Source organism: Triturus cristatus, chromosome 9 (assembly GCF_964204655.1).
Source record: "Triturus cristatus chromosome 9, aTriCri1.1, whole genome shotgun sequence".
Taxonomy (NCBI): Eukaryota; Metazoa; Chordata; class Amphibia; order Caudata; family Salamandridae; genus Triturus; species Triturus cristatus.
The window spans coordinates 348973305-348991913 of NC_140592.1; positions in this window are offsets into that span (position 1 = coordinate 348973305).

Consider the following 18609-nt stretch of genomic DNA (forward strand, 5'->3'; position numbering starts at 1 on the left):
TACTTGATTATTTTGTAATTTTTTCCAGTCTGGGCAAATATTTTACTTTATTAGTTCCAGTTTAACAATCAAATACATACATAAGAAACTGAAAGATGACCAGTTAACCTTTGCGAAGGGTCTTCCAACGAGTGCAAAAACATATTGCCAAATTATGGATTATGTGGCACATGTGGCAAACCCTTAATTATTCGAAAAAAGCTGCAACTGCCAAATCACATAATTCCATTGACCCTGACAATTCGTTATACCAGCACTAGGAAAAGAGTTGGAAAAAATGCTTTATGTATGGAATGACTTTGTCAGATAAATAATTGAATGTGACAATCAGTGTGCTGACTGTTTGTACTTTTCAGATGTAAAATAGGGTTTTGTACATTCCAGTGGAAGTACTTACTGAAAGGTGGAATGATACTCCAAACAGCCAATAGCATGAAGTGGCTGAAGAATACTCCTGGGTGGAGCTAAGGCTCCACTATATATATAGTTTAAAGAATTGGTAACATTACATTTTGCAGACAGATGTACTCTCAAGTTCAGGTCAGACTGGGATAGAAAATAGCCAGGCACTAGAATAGGTAAAAATGTGCCCTAAATGTGCAAATCAGGGCAGTTTTTAACGTATAAAGACATGCTATACAAGTGTTTTGCACTTATATGTGTATGGGAGACTACATGCACTTGATGCAGGCAATGTTTGTGGTAATGTCAGGGAAATCAACTGTGAAAACTGGCCATCCAGATAATAAAACAGGCTCAGAAACAGCTAAAAACAGTTCCACACACTGTCAGACCAGCTCTTTGGGCACTGCCTCATTGCACGATTGCCAGTCCGACCCTGGTGAAGCTAGACCTAACAAGAAGATCACAAACCTAACGACAAAGCCCGAAACAACATACGCAAGAAAAGGGTACCACTGGAATAGGGTTAGGTAGTACAAATGAAATAGAGGTCATAACTTTGCAGCCTTTGCTCACGAGACATATTCACCCAAAGGAGCATTCTCCTTTTGGATCCACATATAATCCTTTTTATAATCCAATAGTTTGAGTGTGGCATTAAAAGCAGGAGCTACTGGACTATATTAAAAGAGGATGTAGCCTTACGGCTAGAGCTGCCGACTTTGGTGCTGAGGAACCAGGTCCGAGCCTTGGCGTCGGCTCAGCATCCTGTGATTCTGGGCAAATCACTTAATCTCCCTGGGCAAATCACTGAATCTCCCCGCACCTACCAATTAATGAATGTGTCCTTGTGTAACGTAACTGGTGCTCATATAAAGCGATCTGATACCTCCGGGTCGAGTTTGCGCTATATAAATCTGCAAAAAAAGAACAAAAAACACAGTCACATTAACAATAAACTGGTATATGACAATTACTATTTCTTGGAAACATAAAAATTCTATTGGCAGTAAATCAGCAATCACAATACATGATTGCAGTGCTGGTATGCACGCCTATGTATCAGCAAAGTAGATTAAAGATTTTGATTAATTATATTCACAATCACAAAGCCCAGGGCCATTAATGGAAGTTGTTTGATTGCAGGTTGTCGTCATCACCTGAGGAACATCGAAAGTCCAGTGGGAAAATAGCCCAGAGTCGCAAATGAAGCTGCACAAATTAGCAAGGAGTCTGTGGGAAGTTAGTTGATTATCTTCTCAAAAGAGGTTGGCGGCCATCTTGCAGAGGCGGACGACTCTATGTGAAATGGAGCCTGAGGGCTTCACCTCATCCTGCAGGATTCTAACAACCATCTGAAGTACACTATGATTGAGCATGTTGTTGTCTGCACAAAAGAGCTGTAAATGCATTACTAGATGACAACCAGCTCTCTAGAAAACACCTAAATCAGTATATAAAATAAATAAACATATGAAGCATGAGAGTAATGCACCCACATTAGGTGTGTCTGTGACACAAATAATTACCCCAAACCATCCGCTAGTGTTGCCACTTGGCTGTATTTTTTTTATCAGCCTGACCGGTACTTTTTAAGTACATTATTGGGAAAATGGGTGAAATCCAGTATTTTGTCCCTTCCCCAATTGAAACCTAAAAAAGAAAACATATAAATAAATTGATTAAAAAGTATTTAAAAGCAGTCTAATTCATTTCAGAATAATTATTAGAGCAAACAGAGCAATAATTGCAATTTGTTTTGACTTGCTAACCCCTTGGCTGCTACAGAGTAGCAAAACGTAAAGAAATAGCCGGTGTCGCTTTCTGGGAAAGGTAGCAGCCCTACCACTATCCCTAATCAAAGGCTAACTCTCCATGGGGCATATTAACAACAACTTGCGATAACTATCGCAAAGTGCGCTTAGCGTTCATTTTTCTAACGCCGGCTATCGCAGGTTTTTATCGTGGAGATATCGCGTTATTAGCAACACGTATCTCCAAGGCGATAAAAATTCCTGCGATAGCGGGGAAATCGCCGTTTTGCAGGGAACTTCGCTGGTTTCTCTGCAAAACGGCAATAACCTTGCTGATACGACCCTGTGGTCGTATCAGCATAATCCACCCCCTATGTGAGGGATAGCTAAGTCAGGATTTTAGCAGACGTTAGCTTTTGGCAAAAACCGCTGTTTTTGCCAAAATCTAACGTCTACTGAAATCCTGTGGGCTGCCTTGTAAATATTGCGATGTGAACATCAGCGATATTTTACAAGGTAGTCCATTGGGGTACGCCCAGTGACGCCCACTTTGCATCTCATTAGAGAGGCAAAGGGAGGTGTCGGGAAAAAGCCCCTGTTAAAATGACCCTAAATATGTGAAAAGATCAGTCGGCTCACATTTTATAAAACGTATGTCCATGCTCATCCCACATTAAAAATATTAATAAAGAATAAAAATTCTGCCTTTAACATGTTAACGTGCTAACGCAAACACATGCATGCTGACATACTCTGGTTGCTAAGCTGCAGTCTTCTCAAGGGGCGGGGGGGGGGGGGGGGGAATTTAACCTTAGCCCTAGCACCTGACCGAAAATTGTGTGTTTCGGGTGTGAAATAAAATGTGCTGTATAATTCCAAGATGTAAATTCCTACTTGGTGCACTTATCTTATATTGTTTACCAGTGGCCTCCAAAATGTACGGTGCACTTTTGCTCCACTGCTAGGTGTACCAATGTGTGCATGCACAAACGCTATTTGTGCTGTCTTAGTCAACCTGCCTATTTATGTTCCTCCAATGAATGTACCCTGTTTTTCATTTCCAAGCTTAAGGTCAGTGCTTAATTTTAGCCTGTGTTTTCCGGTGCTGGCATCAGTACTTAATTGTCAACACCGGTGCTTGTGACAGACTGCCTCAAGGTGGCGCTGTCTGGCAAATTTAGAAATGACCATAACAGCAGTTAATTATTAATTCAATATACATTAAAATGACTATTACCTGCCTCCCAATGCATTCTTATAGCTATGGGGGCCTGAAATAGACCGAATTGCCACACTTGCTACCCTTCTCCCCTCGCTCAGTTGGCCGGGTTGTATGGGTGAGCCCCCGGCCCCCAAAGAAGCAATTAAGAGCCTTGGAGTCTGGCTAGAACCGGACTTGTCATTTCGCACTCAAGCCAAGAAAACAGCAGGAGTGTGCTATGCTTTGCTTAGGTCGGCTCGGAAAATCTTTCCTCTTCTTCCGTTAACATCGAGGAAGCTGTTGATTCAGGGTCTTATAACATCTAGACTAGATTATAGCAACGCCATTTTTTTGGGCGCCCCTGAATCGACCTTCAAGACCCTTCAACAGGTCCAAAACGCAGCGGCAAGGCTGCTTATGGACATTCCGAGGACGCAATCAGCGAAACCGGCATTGAAGGCATTGCATTGGCTCCCTGTGCAGGAGAGAGTGACTTTTAAGGCACTTTGTACTGCCCATAAAATCCTCTCAGGGAAAGGCCCCCTCATTTTAAAAAACCTAGTTACGTCATACAAAGCAAGTAGAACGCTGCAATCAGAGAGGAAATATCTCTTGCTAGTTCCTAGAGTTAAAAAGGCCCGCACAGGCGGGAGAAGATTCTCATTTAATACGGCAAAGCTTTGGAACTCGCTTCCTCTAAAACTACGCGCTGAGCCCTGCACACTGCGTTTCCGCAAAGGTCTTAAAACCTTTTTGTTTCCCGGATAATGCGTCAATTCTGTCTCCCATTAGCATCGGATGTTTGTCTGGAAGCGCCGGGATGCCCAAGGGTAGCTGCGCGCTATATAAGATTTTAAATAATAATAACTTGTAGGATTGTGATGATTAGTAGTTTTGTTATGACTATCATTGGCAGCATGCAAAACCAACAGTTGATGGACAGAATGCAGAACAATGTCATACATTCACCCCAGTGCAGAGATCTGGGCCTAAATCCATCGTTTTTTTGCTCACCATGCCGTTCCAGTTTGAACCCAGCCATATGCAAATCAGTCTTGACCCTGTGCCTCATGGGAACAGTCCAGCCCGAACTGCTAAGCCAGGTCCTCCCTGGACTGGAAACAAGCATCCTAGGACCGGTTTCGGGGTTTCACCCCTCTTCAGCCAGGATAGCTTGATTCCAGTGGCATGGAGAGCAAGGGACCCACGTCTGGGCATACCCTCCCCACTTGGGGTGACAAATGCAAAAACAACAGTTGATGGACAGAATGCAGAACAATGTCATACATTCACCCCAGTGCAGAGATCTGGGCCTAAATCCATCGTTTTTTTGCTCACCATGCCGTTCCAGTTTGAACCCAGCCATATGCAAATCAGTCTTGACCCTGTGCCTCATGGGAACAGTCCAGCCCGAACTGCTAAGCCAGGTCCTCCCTGGACTGGAAACAAGCATCCTAGGACCGGTTTCGGGGTTTCACCCCTCTTCAGCCAGGATAGCTTGATTCCAGTGGCATGGAGAGCAAGGGACCCACGTCTGGGCATACCCTCCCCACTTGGGGTGACAAATGCAAAAACAACAGTTGATGGACAGAATGCAGAACAATGTCATACATTCACCCCAGTGCAGAGATCTGGGCCTAAATCCATCGTTTTTTTGCTCACCATGCCGTTCCAGTTTGAACCCAGCCATATGCAAATCAGTCTTGACCCTGTGTCTCATGGGAACAGTCCAGCCCGAACTGCTAAGCCAGGTCCTCCCTGGACTGGAAACAAGCATCCTAGGACCGGTTTCGGGGTTTCACCCCTCTTCAGCCAGGATAGCTTGATTCCAGTGGCATGGAGAGCAAGGGACCCACGTCTGGGCATACCCTTCCCTCTTGGGGTGACAAATGCAAAAACAACAGTTGATGGACAGAATGCAGAACAATGTCATACATTCACCCCAGTGCAGAGATCTGGGCCTAAATCCATCGTTTTTTTGCTCACCATGCCGTTCCAGTTTGAACCCAGCCATATGCAAATCAGTCTTGGCCCTGTGCCTCATGGGAACAGTCCAGCCCGAACTGCTAAGATTTGCATATGGCCATGTCTAAACTGGGGTGGTGTAGTGGGCAAAAGAACGATGGATTTAACCCAGATCTCTTGACTGGGGGAGAATGTCTGCATTGTCAGCATTCCGTCCATCATTTGTTTGTTGTAACGCTTATCATTGGCAGCATGGCAGGGACAATGTGTGGTGCAAGCTGGCGTGCCCTCCTGATGAGAGCATTGGCACTTATTATTTTACAAACTAGGCACTGCTTAAGGTGCTACATCAGGTCTAGATCTAGGGAGAGAAAACAGCACAGGGCACAGCCATGGGAAACACAGACAGAAACAGTTTGTACAGATACATCACAGGTAGTGCATTTCTGCATGCCTTCCTTTGGTTATGTTAACTCATTAAGGTCATACCTATTGGCTTTGCTATTGCTTTTTAGGAGTAGATGCTGTTGTGAACAATTTAAATTATCCCATTTTGACAGCAGTAAATGTGGGTTTTTCTCTCCTATCTGTGGCCTGCATCCCATTATCGTTCTCTAGGTTGGTATAATTTATTTGGCATGTGTATAGAGCCCCTCCAGTCCTATTTGTGAAAACAGGAAATACATATTTTCATTGAGTAATTAAATGCACCAAGCTTCAGTGATACACAGTAATGGCGACCCCGTGCATATTCTCTGTAGAAAATCAATACACTAGCCAACATGTCTGTCCCAAGGGGCTTCTAGTAAAATAGAGGCGCAACAGTGATAGAAACATGGGCTCAAACAACAGAGCTGCTGAAATGCTATATTTTATATTTATATTTTTTTATATTAGATTGAATACATTTATATTTTTAAACAGTAGTAATAAAGTCATTTATTTTTAACATTATTTCCTATGGAGTTCTATTATAAGTCCCTACCTCCAAAATTTTCTACGGGAAGGTGTTGCAGTACCCGTGAAGGTGTAGTATGTAAATAGGAATGGACTTACTCTTTTGGGGGGTGAGTGCCCACCAATGCTTTGGTATTATTAAAAAAGCATGGGCACCTCGTTCCTAATAGATGCCACCTAATTCGACCCCTGACCATAACACCCACACTGTGACAGGTTAGGCAATGGCACAATGCGGATGATTACAACATGAAAATGGGTGAAAGAGAGAAAGGTAGGTAAGAGACAGTCCGGAATCTGAAGGCATACATACCCTACAAGTACTGTATGCAGAGCTTTAAATGGGCCGCTACTGACGGGTACTGACTACCAGCACTTTTTTTTATTTTGAGTGGGAAAGTACCAGCACTTCTCAAGAGAAATGTAATACTTTTAATTGGAGAGTAAAGGCACTTCTCAGAGACAAGCAGGTACTCTGGTACAGAGTATCTGCACTTCTATTTTTCCATTTCAAGCACTGACTGTATGCCATCCGACACTGAGATGCTTCCTAAATGTGTTCATGCAGTAACATTTCCTAAAGAAAGAAACTCTGTGGATGAATGGCAACCAATGACAGCTGGATAAATGGCCTGCTAAACAGACAGAGTAGGTGGTAAGCGAGACCAAAAAAGGTACATAACCTAAATAACAAGCATTGGTAAAACCAATAGTTCTGACCTTTGGGAGCTATTGACTTTGCCAATTAATTTTACCCATGCTTTATAAAATCACTGATTCTGTTCAGCATGGCAAAAGCTAATAAACTTAAAAATAAACAAATGGTACTATGACGCTTATATTGAACCCCTGGTGTGGGAGTGTTTAATATGGAGAGCTTGGGTGGGGGAGAAGCAACACTGTGGGAGGGGTCAGAAGCAACAGGAAAAATAGAAGTAAGGCCCTGGATGAGAAAGCAATGCAGGTGGAGAAGCATATGATAGTGAGTCCTCACAGAGGAGTTGAGTAGAAGGATACGCAAAAAGAGTGCAAGAAGGTGCACAAATGCGTAGTCAATAAAAGTACACAAGTAAGAAATCTGGAAAACGCATGCACTCGCATGAAGTGCTGAAGTCAAAATAAAAAAGTAGGTTCCTGAATGTGAGCAATGGAAGGGCACAAGTAGAGGGCCACTCCTCCAGCGGAGGAGCAGACACAAGATTGACAAGACTGACCATCAAATAAGAAGCAAGCAAACGAGAGAGGCAAGAAAGCCAAACAACGATAAACAGTGGATGGGTACTGAGCCCCTGTATGTTCCAGGTAAGCACACGATTTATCTCGCAACAGACAGCACATGCACTGTCTAGTAGTCGTGACCAAAAATGAGGAAATGTAGGAATGCAGAACTATTGATTGTTACCCAGCTCAGCACGTGTGACTCACTACTCTTTAGGGTGTGGGTCACTACCTGCCAAACAGGGGCTATGGCAGAGGTCATCAGGAAATATTCATTGTATTTCAACAGGAGATGATGTACAAGCCTGGTCTTGTGCAAGGAGTGGCACAAGTTCTAGGTCAGCAGGTAGCAGAGGCACAGGGGACTAAGAGGTGGGAGCACAAGTGAATTTAAGTCGAAGTGGTAGTCAGCAAGGTAGGAGGGAACCAGTCAGTCAGTCAGTCAAATTCACTATATTCGGTTAATTAAAACCATAAAAGCATACTACAAAATACAAAGTAAAATTATTTACAAAAATATTACAAAATCACATTAAACACAAAATATCAAGGACAAGATCTAATTCATCAATATGCACATTAGAAAAATGTCATGAGATTTCTAACAAGGATGCTCATTATTAACAAAGCTTCCTTTCCTCCACGGCTGAATCTATCAGAGAAATTGGCCTAAAGCAGCGCAGGTCACTTCTAGTTCCTTTTTTAACAAGCATTTGCAATGCAATAGGTCTCGCATTTACGGGAGTTTGAGCTATTGGCATTGTAAATGACAATGCCTTTTTTATGTTTTGGGTTTTAAAACATAAATAAAGGTATTGTCATTACTAATAGCATAAACTCTCGCAAACGCGAGACCTATTGCATTGCAAATGCTTGTTTATGTTTGATCGGCTTAGCTGGGACGCTGTTCTGATAATGAATTTGCTCCTCCTCTCCAGCTTTACATCGGAAGTAGGAGTACACTTGTAGCTTTCTGAAAAGCTGTCAAGCGGGGGCTCGAGTGGGCAGACTGTCACTCTTCGAGGGAAGGATGGTTGTGAGGAATGTGCGCTGCTGTTTCTCTGTTCACACAGCTCTCCATTGCTTGCTCTCAAAGCCCGATAAGGACTATGATTGAGGGGTGCATATTCTGCTTGCTCATGTTGTACCTAAACAGGACGTCCTAGATAGAGCAACAGATCTTTGATTAAACAATAAGCTCTTCAAAACAAGCCCAAAGAAGGGGGACGGCGGAGATTTCAAAAATGACAAATAAAATAATGTAAGCGTTAGTAAAGGCTATAAGTCTGCCTTTTTAATCAAAGGATTTATTATAGATAAGAGAGTTTGCGCATGTGAGTGCCTTTGGGGAAATGTGTGAACGGCTGTGCGAATCTATTTTTGGGTGTGCATAGATGGATATATGAGCAAGTCACTCATGGAAGGATGGTTGAATAGATAGTTGAGTATTTGCAAGAGTAAATGAGGTACAAGTATACGAGTGCATGAATGAATGAAAGGGTGGCTGAGAGCATGGACAAGCGAGTGAATATAAATGAGTGCTACCTGGGTAGATTAGTGGATTATTAGGAGAACGCATAGATCACGGACTGGTGAATGTATGTAGTGATTACTAAGTATGCGAAAATCAATGGATGAATAATTTAATGAGTGCATGGATGGACAAGAGCGCAAGTAGAGGAGACTGGATGGTTATATATGAGTTAGTGAGTGAATGGACATATTTACAAGGATGAATGAGTGGGTGGATGAATGACTGGATGGATTACTCGATGCATAAGGTTATCCTGAGTTGTTGCAGTTTGTGGCAGAGGAAGCTACAAGGTTGGTAGGATATGTAAGACGGGACAATCCAGACCAAATAACACAAGTAAAAGAGCACAGCAGGCTATTCAGAGGCTGTGTATGTGCCCCTAACACACTTTGGACCCAGCTTAATCTCTGTCACATGAACTATTGCGATGCCAACCACCTCTCATTAGGGGTTAGACTGGGTCATAACATTATTTGATCACATGTTCATTCAAACTGTAACCTCTTGACAGAGCGCACATAATTGTCACATGTGCAACTTGAATTACCATACACCGGCGGCTATCAAAATACCACCAAATTCAAGAAAAGGAAATACTGTATTTACAGGACGGGGAGTGGGGGGGGGGGTTGTAGACAGCACAGTGAAGGGGTGATGCTAGGAAATTAATGGAGAAAGTAAAAATAGCGTAGAAGAGGAAGGATGTATGAGATATTACCAATATTTAGTATTGTCAGAACTGAAACAAATTTAATTATGTTTCATCACATCAAAATCATTGTTTTTACTCACGGATTGTTTCATTTTTTTGTGGAGTTTTATATAGCGCAGACTAGACAGAAGGTATCAGAGCGCTTTACATGTGCACCAGTTATGGTACAGACTGATTGGAACTGCTAACCAGCATTGGCAACGCGAGTAGGTCTGGCTTGTTTGAATCGCATGTTCTGTGTGATAGGTCTGTATGCAATAGCACAATTCACAGAGGAGTGACTTAAACACTCGAAATTGTTACTGGAAGTGTGTCATTTCACATTAGAATGTCACTCATAACTGAAACCATAGAAACAATAACAAATAGGAATTAAAAGGCCAGTCTGGGAGAAGTCTGGTCTCCAGCTCTGCCCTTGCTGTCCTAGGCTTACTGTCCTATATGCCCCAGGCACGAGCATCTGTTGTGTTCTGGACACATCTGTGCACCTCAATGGCATAACATAGCCCCCCTCCTCCACCCGCCAGACCCTGGCCTAAAACCTCTTGACTGAGTCCGGAGGGTGCCCCTCTCGGTACTTTGCAGAGTGTGGGGCGTGGCTCAAGTTTTGTTACATCACGGGTGCGTCTCAAGCGCGTGCAAGGCTCCGGCACTGAAGGCGCGCGTGACATGCCTCCAGTGTGTTTGCGTGTAGCGGGTCTAAATGCACAGTTTATGTGCAAGCTGTGTGTTTTGTTCTGTGAATGCCTGGGTGTGTTTATTTGTGTGCGCGCCTCTTTATGTGGCAAGCCGCCCCTTCTACTTGTATATATGGTGCGCTACGCGCCCGTGCTGGTGTGTGAAGAATTCCATCTAAGGCTGTTGAGATAATTCAGTGGCATTCATGCCACCGGATATGCTTGCAGGTCACCGGTTCGAATTCCAGGTAGATAAAAGAAGTGTGCCTAAAAGCTATTCACGTTATGATATGTGCTACATACACAGCAATTATTGAAATGAAACGCAGGGGTGCATCCTTGTGTTATATTTTAACTAGTATTTTGTATGAGTACTCGTGACCCAACAGCATGGTAGTGTTGATCGCTCATAATTTACTAACAAAAGCAAATTATATTAATGCATGTTCTAATTAAGATTGAAGTAGGTTGTCACGCTGCAAAGGAATGACTGAAGGGTTGTTGTTCAATTACACAGTCGCTCATGAAATATTTAAGTTACAAGCAGGAAGTGGGATAAGGGAGGGGGTGGCAAATGGTGTGCACTTTCGCGGCCGCTTTGATGTTCTCAGCGTCCGCGCGGCTCACTGAGAAGATCAAAGCGGCCGCGAAAGTGATCAGCAGGCTGCCAAATGGTGCGCGCGCCTGGCGCACATGCACTGTAGTTGGCGGCCTGAAAGCACTGGTTTGCACTTCCAAATCCCCCTTTTACAAAAGCTCTTGCGAGAGCAGCGCTAAAGCGCTGGCTCAGGCGAGACCTAAAAACCGGTACTATTACTGATCGTGACCAGGATTGTGGTAAACCCACTTTACAGGCTTTATTAAAAACATTGGCTAGCAGTTTAGACCAGAGGGGTATATTAGTTATGAAGAGGTCGGCAGGAACCCTGTCCGGGCCGAGTGCTTTATTTCTTGACATTTGGGCTATGGCCAATGCTTTTCCCTATCTGTAAAAGTTAGGGAATATTTCTTGGCCACGTAGGTGGGACCCCTGGGTTCGATATCTCCCTGATCCCCATATATAACTTTAAAATGATTGAACCAATCCTCTTCAGGGATGTTACACTCCAATATACTACCCTTATTATAAGAGAAGAAAGGTCTGTTCACAACATTCCAAAATTTGGCGCTGTTCTTTAAAACATCAGTTGACATTAATTCATTAAAAGTATCTTTTTTAATATCCGCCTTACGGGTATTTATTGCAAATTTATACTCTTTCCTACAGGCAGCAATCAAGATCTTATCTTGTGGTCTATTTTTCAGAGCACCCATTAATTTTTGGTGCGCCACTGAACATCTATGGACAAAACACCTTTCTCCTTTATTTGCATATTCTTTACGGGAGTATGAAAGATCTTGTGCTACCTGCATACAAATTTTATCGTAGGCGGTTAAAACCCCGTTATCTCTAGCCTCACTGTCGTAAACACAGCTCCATTTCTGGCCCTACTTCGTTAACTAATTCATTACAGAAATCCTCTGGGAAAACCATACACCATTTCAGTCTACGGCCCTGATCTGTATTCTTAACTACTGCTGTGGGAGCCCATTTATTAACTTCCGAGTTAAGACCAATACCCCCCCAAAATCAAATGTATGGGATTGTAGTCACTAAATTGTGACCACAGTGCTGTATAGTCCTTAACATATAGTTCAAGGGCGGTGTTTATAAAAATATAGTCAATGGTCGTGTGGTTTCCCCTTCCTTTAAAGGTTGGAATAACATCCATATCACATAGATTAGTTGGATATAAAAGACCTAGATCTGCTATGGTTTACTTCAGAAATTCGCCTTGTGAAGTGTGTTCAAAGTGTATCTCTGAGAACCTGTCAGGCCCTAAACTATCAGAGACACAACAGCACTTATAACATAAGTGTATATTAAAATCCCCTAAAATAATAACCGAATAAGGTGTAAGCTGATTCTCCATATAACCCTTTAAGGCTAAACAAATGTTCAGTGACTGTATTTCTATCAAATGAATTATAAAAATTAACAATTACAACTCTAATTGACTTTACAGGTGTAATCTCAACAACTAGACAGTTTGCTAATCCTGTTTCTAGTTTACGATGACTCCCAGAAATCTTTAAAGTGATCAAGGTAATCAGGCCCCCTTTCGATCTTCCCATAGCAGATGGTCTAGCAGGTTCAAAGTAGGAAGTAAAGCCGTCTATCCATAGTGAACTATCTACTTCCCATGATTCCTGAAGCCCAACAATATCGTAATCTTTTAGAAAAGTAATCCAGTTAGCATCCTCCATTTTGTTTCTTAACCCAGCAATATTCCAGCTAAGTACTTTTACTAGTCCAACTTCATATGACATACATGGTTGGGGCAAATCAATTGTCTGCTTCCTCTGTATATCCTCCTCCTGAACCTGGGTAGGTGGAACAATGGTGAGTCAGTCATTACCATCAAACTGGGATAGTGAGTCAAATCTTTTTGAAGTTTCCACCCCACTGGTTACCGGGCCAACTCCCCTGGTACCCCACGAAGTTAGAGGGATTGTGGGGATTCCGCTAACTAAGCGTCCATCCTCATTGAATGGGGGTCTGTTGTCCAATCTTTGTCTATTCACTCTTCGGTATGGCCCTAAAGATGTCAATAGATTGTTGGACCTTTCAGATATTTTAGGTGGGTAAAACACCCCCAGTGGAAATGCTCTAATTCCCCCCTTATCTCCAAGCTGTTTGTCCCCGAAGAGCCAACCTGCTACATCCTTCTTTTTTTTTTTTTAAACAATCTTTATTGGAAGTACACACCAGGTCAATTCAGGCAATTGCTACATCCTTCTTGCCAAAATTGACCACCACACAGTCTCCCTCAGTATTTTTAGGACAGTGGCCAACCCAATCAACACATCTGGCCATTATAATAGGGTTGTGACGCCATTGAACCTCCCTCAGAGTGTCTTGAGCACCAAAATTTAACTTTACGAATTAACTCTTCTGTAGTTTCGCTAGTATTTGCCTTAAGGGGGGGTACCCCAGTGAGAACTGCAACTAGTGGTGTGGCTTTCGGAGGCAAATGGAGCCTAACTTGGCTCACCAGGCCACTCGCCTTGGACAAATTATCCATCGGGTTAGTATCGACTCTCCTCTGGGATTCTATGTTAACCTGCTGATTGGGGTCTCTGCTACTTTCCTGGGGGATCTCAATAGGTTTCCGGGGTCCAAAACCAGAAATGAGCGGGATGCCTTTCTGTGACATTTAAATGACTACCTGGCACTGCCTGGGGGGCAAAAACTTTTTTAGTGGCTCCTCCCTTAGCTCCCTTAGCTTCTTTCTTTCTTTTTTTCTTTATAGATGTTAGAAACTGTTCAGTCGGAGAGATCGCGGGTGTATTGTTAGCAATCCCCAATGGATGTTCCTGGCACGGGTGCAAAATAGTTTCTTTCGCTAGAATAGAGTCTTGGGCTCCCGCTAAGGTATCCATAACAGTATCAGATCCTGAAGTGCAAGGGGCTAACAATGGGGGAATATTAACAGCCTCGTTCACATCACCCATCCCCAACTGGGCTTCTACATTGTGAATCTCCGTAGTGATTGCCCCAACAGCGCTAGTTAAATAAGACATTATAGAGGCGCAGTTGCGGGGAATTTTAGCTTTAGTCTTTGGCAAGTCATTTGAGCATATTGTTTTACGCTTACCCATGCTTGCTTTCAGATGTCAGAGGGGTTGCCCAGCCTCTGTCAGATGCTGACGGGCACAGACGGGCCTGCCCTTGGCCCAGGGCTTTGCGGGAGCCCGTGGAAGTTTTTGAAAGCACCTCCTAGCGCACAGGCAACGCTGGCAGCTGCGCGATGGCGCTGAAAGCCGCAAAGGACACTGGGGAGTGTAGTCCTCGCTCCCGGTCCGCTCCGCAGTCCGCCTCTGCTTCCCGGTCTTTGGCCCCAGCAGGGGGTGAAACAGGCTGCAACAGGGCGTCCCAGGGAACCAGTCACTTTACATGATGTAGCATGGCAAGGCTTTGTAGTTGGCTGCAGGTCACTAGGAGGCAGTGGTGTCACTGGTAACTACTATGTTAGGCACAAGTTGGGCAACAGGATCTAATAAACACTAGTCACTTCAAGGGATGTAAGATACCGGTCAATTAGTAGATGCACGACTCAACCACCATCACCTACTCTTTAGGCTTTCAGTAGGAGCTTGACAGGTGCTTCAGGAATCAGTCACTGCCGCTTGTGCAATTTGTGCCAGCACCCACACTGTTTGAAAAGGTTCAGCGGTGATGCACATTTCGGATGCTCAGGAGTGATGCAGCCTACTGTTTCGACTGTTACTATGGGAGCCTTTGCTGCTTGGGGGTAGGTTGGGGCTCGGATCAATATTCAGGATGCTTCTGTGCATGGGGAGGCCAGTGGGCTTCAGAAGTCTTCTAAGCCTGAGGGTGGCACTTGGAGGGCTGCAGGAGCCTTTTTGGACTGAAGGGGTAACTGGGAGTGGAGGTGGGGGCATTCCAAGTCTCTGGGGAAACTGAGTGAAGGCATCTAACACATCACCACTGTCCCCAAGTATGGAGAACAGACAGCTGTCCACTAACACCGTAAGCCCCTAAAACCGGCTTTAGCTGCATCATGATACAGTATTTCTTTGCTACACATTCCGAGGAATCAGCTAAGGAGAAGGTAGTAGAGAAAGAGCAATAGGAGAACAAGTTGGCTCGACTTGCAACTTTTGAACTTTCTCTCATTTAGTGGATTGTGAGGGCAATCTCCACTTCCAACGTGGCTGTTCATCATGTTCAAATGACAGCGATCTAAGACAAGCAGGTTCCCCATAGGATGCAATGGGATTGGCTACCCGCGGGACAACTCGCTAGACACCTGTGCTCCTCTTCACTTACCCTCGCACACACTCTCTGCATCCGTCGCAGCAGTGGCCGCTCCTGCTCCAACATCACGACCAAAACCTAGAACGACCTTACCCTCCAGCTCCATACAGTCCCGTCGCTGGCAGACCTCAGAAAGAGACTCAAGACCTGACTCTTCAACAGATACCCATAGGGGTGAGAGTGTGGAACCTTCCAAATGCTGTTTGATTGATTGGCTGCCTAGGTCATGCTCAGTGCTCTATTTGTTTGGATGTCTTGGAGGGCGAGCACTTTCTTGCCCCTGCCGATGCGCCACTATTTCTACTAGCCCTATAATGAATTTTTAGCTGCTACAAAATGTGAACGATGCTCGTCCGAAGAAATAGATGAAAGGTGGCAAGTGCTTACCCTTATACACCACACAAAGATGTTAAAATCACAGTTAATGTGGAGCCCCAACCAAGGAGAACTGCTACAATGCGAGCCAATGTCAGCTGCTGTAAACAGAAAACATTACATACATCATTGACTGACAGTCTCTTCTTGAAATGGCTCTGCTCTGGGATGTTGCAAAATGTGATAAACACTTCAATTCATCCAACAGCTGAAGACAAATTATGGAATATTTTCTTATTGTTATTTTTTAATGTTTCTTGTGTTTAAAAAGAATTCCAGGGATACCTAAAGCTGTATTTAGCGAGACCTAATGAGTGTGTCATACAGATGTATTACAACAACATAGCTTGTAGTACTAATCTGCCTAAAATGTTACCTATCATTTCTCGTTTATGAGAACTATAGATCAGTTGAGTGCCATTGATCTATAGCTGACTGTAAATGATAGAAACACTGCCAATGCTTTGAATTACTCGTACAGAGATTAATAAATCTGCCCCTTCAAAGTAGCATTTCCTATTCTTCTTTTTTAGCTAACGTGTGAAATTACTAATAAAAAAATTAAAATAATTCAGTCAAAGCCGGTACCAAAAGGAGCAGTGAGTGTGGCTGAAAATGTTGAGCAACAGGCCTGGGTGAGAGGAAATAAACTCTGTTGCTTAAATACGTTAAGCCACATCTTTCTCCCCCTCCCCTTCCAAGCCTCCCATGCTGTTGGGTATGAAGGACTCTGGGCTGCGGGCTGCAGTGGCCGCCACTGAACTGGCTGGATTAGCTCTTAACCTTAATATGATTGTAATTGTATTTATATACCGCCTGCTCCCCCTGACGAGGCGTTGAAGTGCTTTTCGATGAGGAGCACGGTACTCAGGAACCCAAAGGATTAGCGTATATATATATATGTTGTAAATTTGAGCAGTGGACGTGTGAATCTGTTAGTTTGATTGAATAGGATAGAGGAGGAAAGAGTCTAGATAGTGCTGTTTTGGAGATTATATAGTTAGATGAGGTGTGGGATGAGTCTAGAAATCTAGAAAGAGTTATTAGGAAGATGACAGTAGTAAAATGAGTTTTGGGAGGAGTCAAAGGAGGGATACAGAAAGAGAGAATCTAGGAAGTATTATTTTAGAGATAATAGTAGAAAAATTGGCTTTGGGGAGGGTCAAGGAAGGATTGAAGAGGAAAGCGTCTAGGAAGGGTTATATTGGAGATCATAGTAGTAGACTGAGGTTTGGGGTGAGTCAAGAAGGAATAGAGATCGGAAGGGTCTAGAAAAGATCTTAGGGAGATCATAGGTCTTCAACAGAACTGCAGACCCCCAGTGCCGTTAGACCCTCATGGGTGATTAGCCACGCTATACAAGAACCTTGATTGACTGATTGATAGTAGAAGAATGAGGGTTGGAATGAGTAATAGAGTGGAGGTAGAGGATATATTGAGAGAAGTATAGGATGAGATTTAAAGTAGTGCATTGGAAGGAGTTGAAGGTTTATTCTTTCTTTCTTTTCTTTTTTCTTTCTTTATTTCTTTAGTGGGGTAAAAGTCATAAAATATATAGATATATCACTACATAGAAAGGATATACATGTATAAAGGAAAACAAGAAAGAGATATAAAATTGTATTGCATAAGGTTCCAAATGCGCAGGCCTAGATAGTTAGAAATTCAGACTTTCAGGGGTTGCTGGAAGTACACACACACACACACACACACACACACACATACACACAGATACATATATATTATTATTTTATTTAGTTTTTTCTTCAATATTTAAATAATGAAGCACTTAAAGATACAATTGTTTAGATCATATTTACATATTGTGAGAGATAGGTACAATAAACAGAGACCCATAAGCATCTAATCAAATAACTTATATGAAAACTATGCAGTAACCTATATACATGTTAAGCATAATATAATGTATAAATATATATCCATAGATATATATACACACATATCACACATATATACATATACACACATAAACATAGTATGATGACCAATGTAAAAATGTGGCGACGTTACATTGATGACCTTTTTGTAATTTGGCAGGGTACAGAAAGTGAAGCTCATGAATTTGTACATAGCCTCAACATTAATGATATTAATCTCAAATTTACGGCCACCATTAGCTCTAGTTCTGTGGAATTTTTAGACACCCAGGTATACGTTGAGAATCACAAAATTCAAACCAAACTATTTAGGAAGAAAACTGCAGGTAATTCAACGCTACACGCAAGTAGCATGCATCCAAAACATCTGGTGAACAGTATACCATACGGTGAAATGTTACGACTGCGAAGAATATGCAGTAATGACAATGATTTGGAGGCAGCACAGAAAGAGAGCAAAATGAGATTCCTACAGAGAGGGTATCAAGAAATAATAATTGACAGAGCAATTAAAAGATCATGTGAAAAAAGCAGAAATTATATTTTAATGGTAAAAGTAAAAGAAACAGAAGAGGATACAAAGATACAAGGGGCTGCAGATTATCGTATGATTCTAAAATTCAATAATCAGCATAAAGAGATTAAGAAAATTATTCATAAAAATTGGGCGAAGGTACTTTGTGACCCTGTAATAGGCTCTCTTGTCCCCCGAAAAGTCCCCATCACCTATAGTAGAGCTCCATCAACCAGGGATAAAATCGTTAAGACGAATCCTGAAATCTTTGAGAGAAGCAGCTGGCTACAAATGAGAAGGGGATTCTTTAAATGTAAAACATGCAAGGCATGCACACATGGTATTAATAAAAATACGTATAACACCACTTTCAGTGATAGGGAATTCAAAATAGACAAATTATTAACATGTAAAACAGAGTTTGCTGTGTATGTGTTGCAGTGCACTTGTGGCCTACAATATGTAGGCAGTACTGTGTTGCAGGTACATAATCGCATTCTTCAGCACTTACGAGCCATAA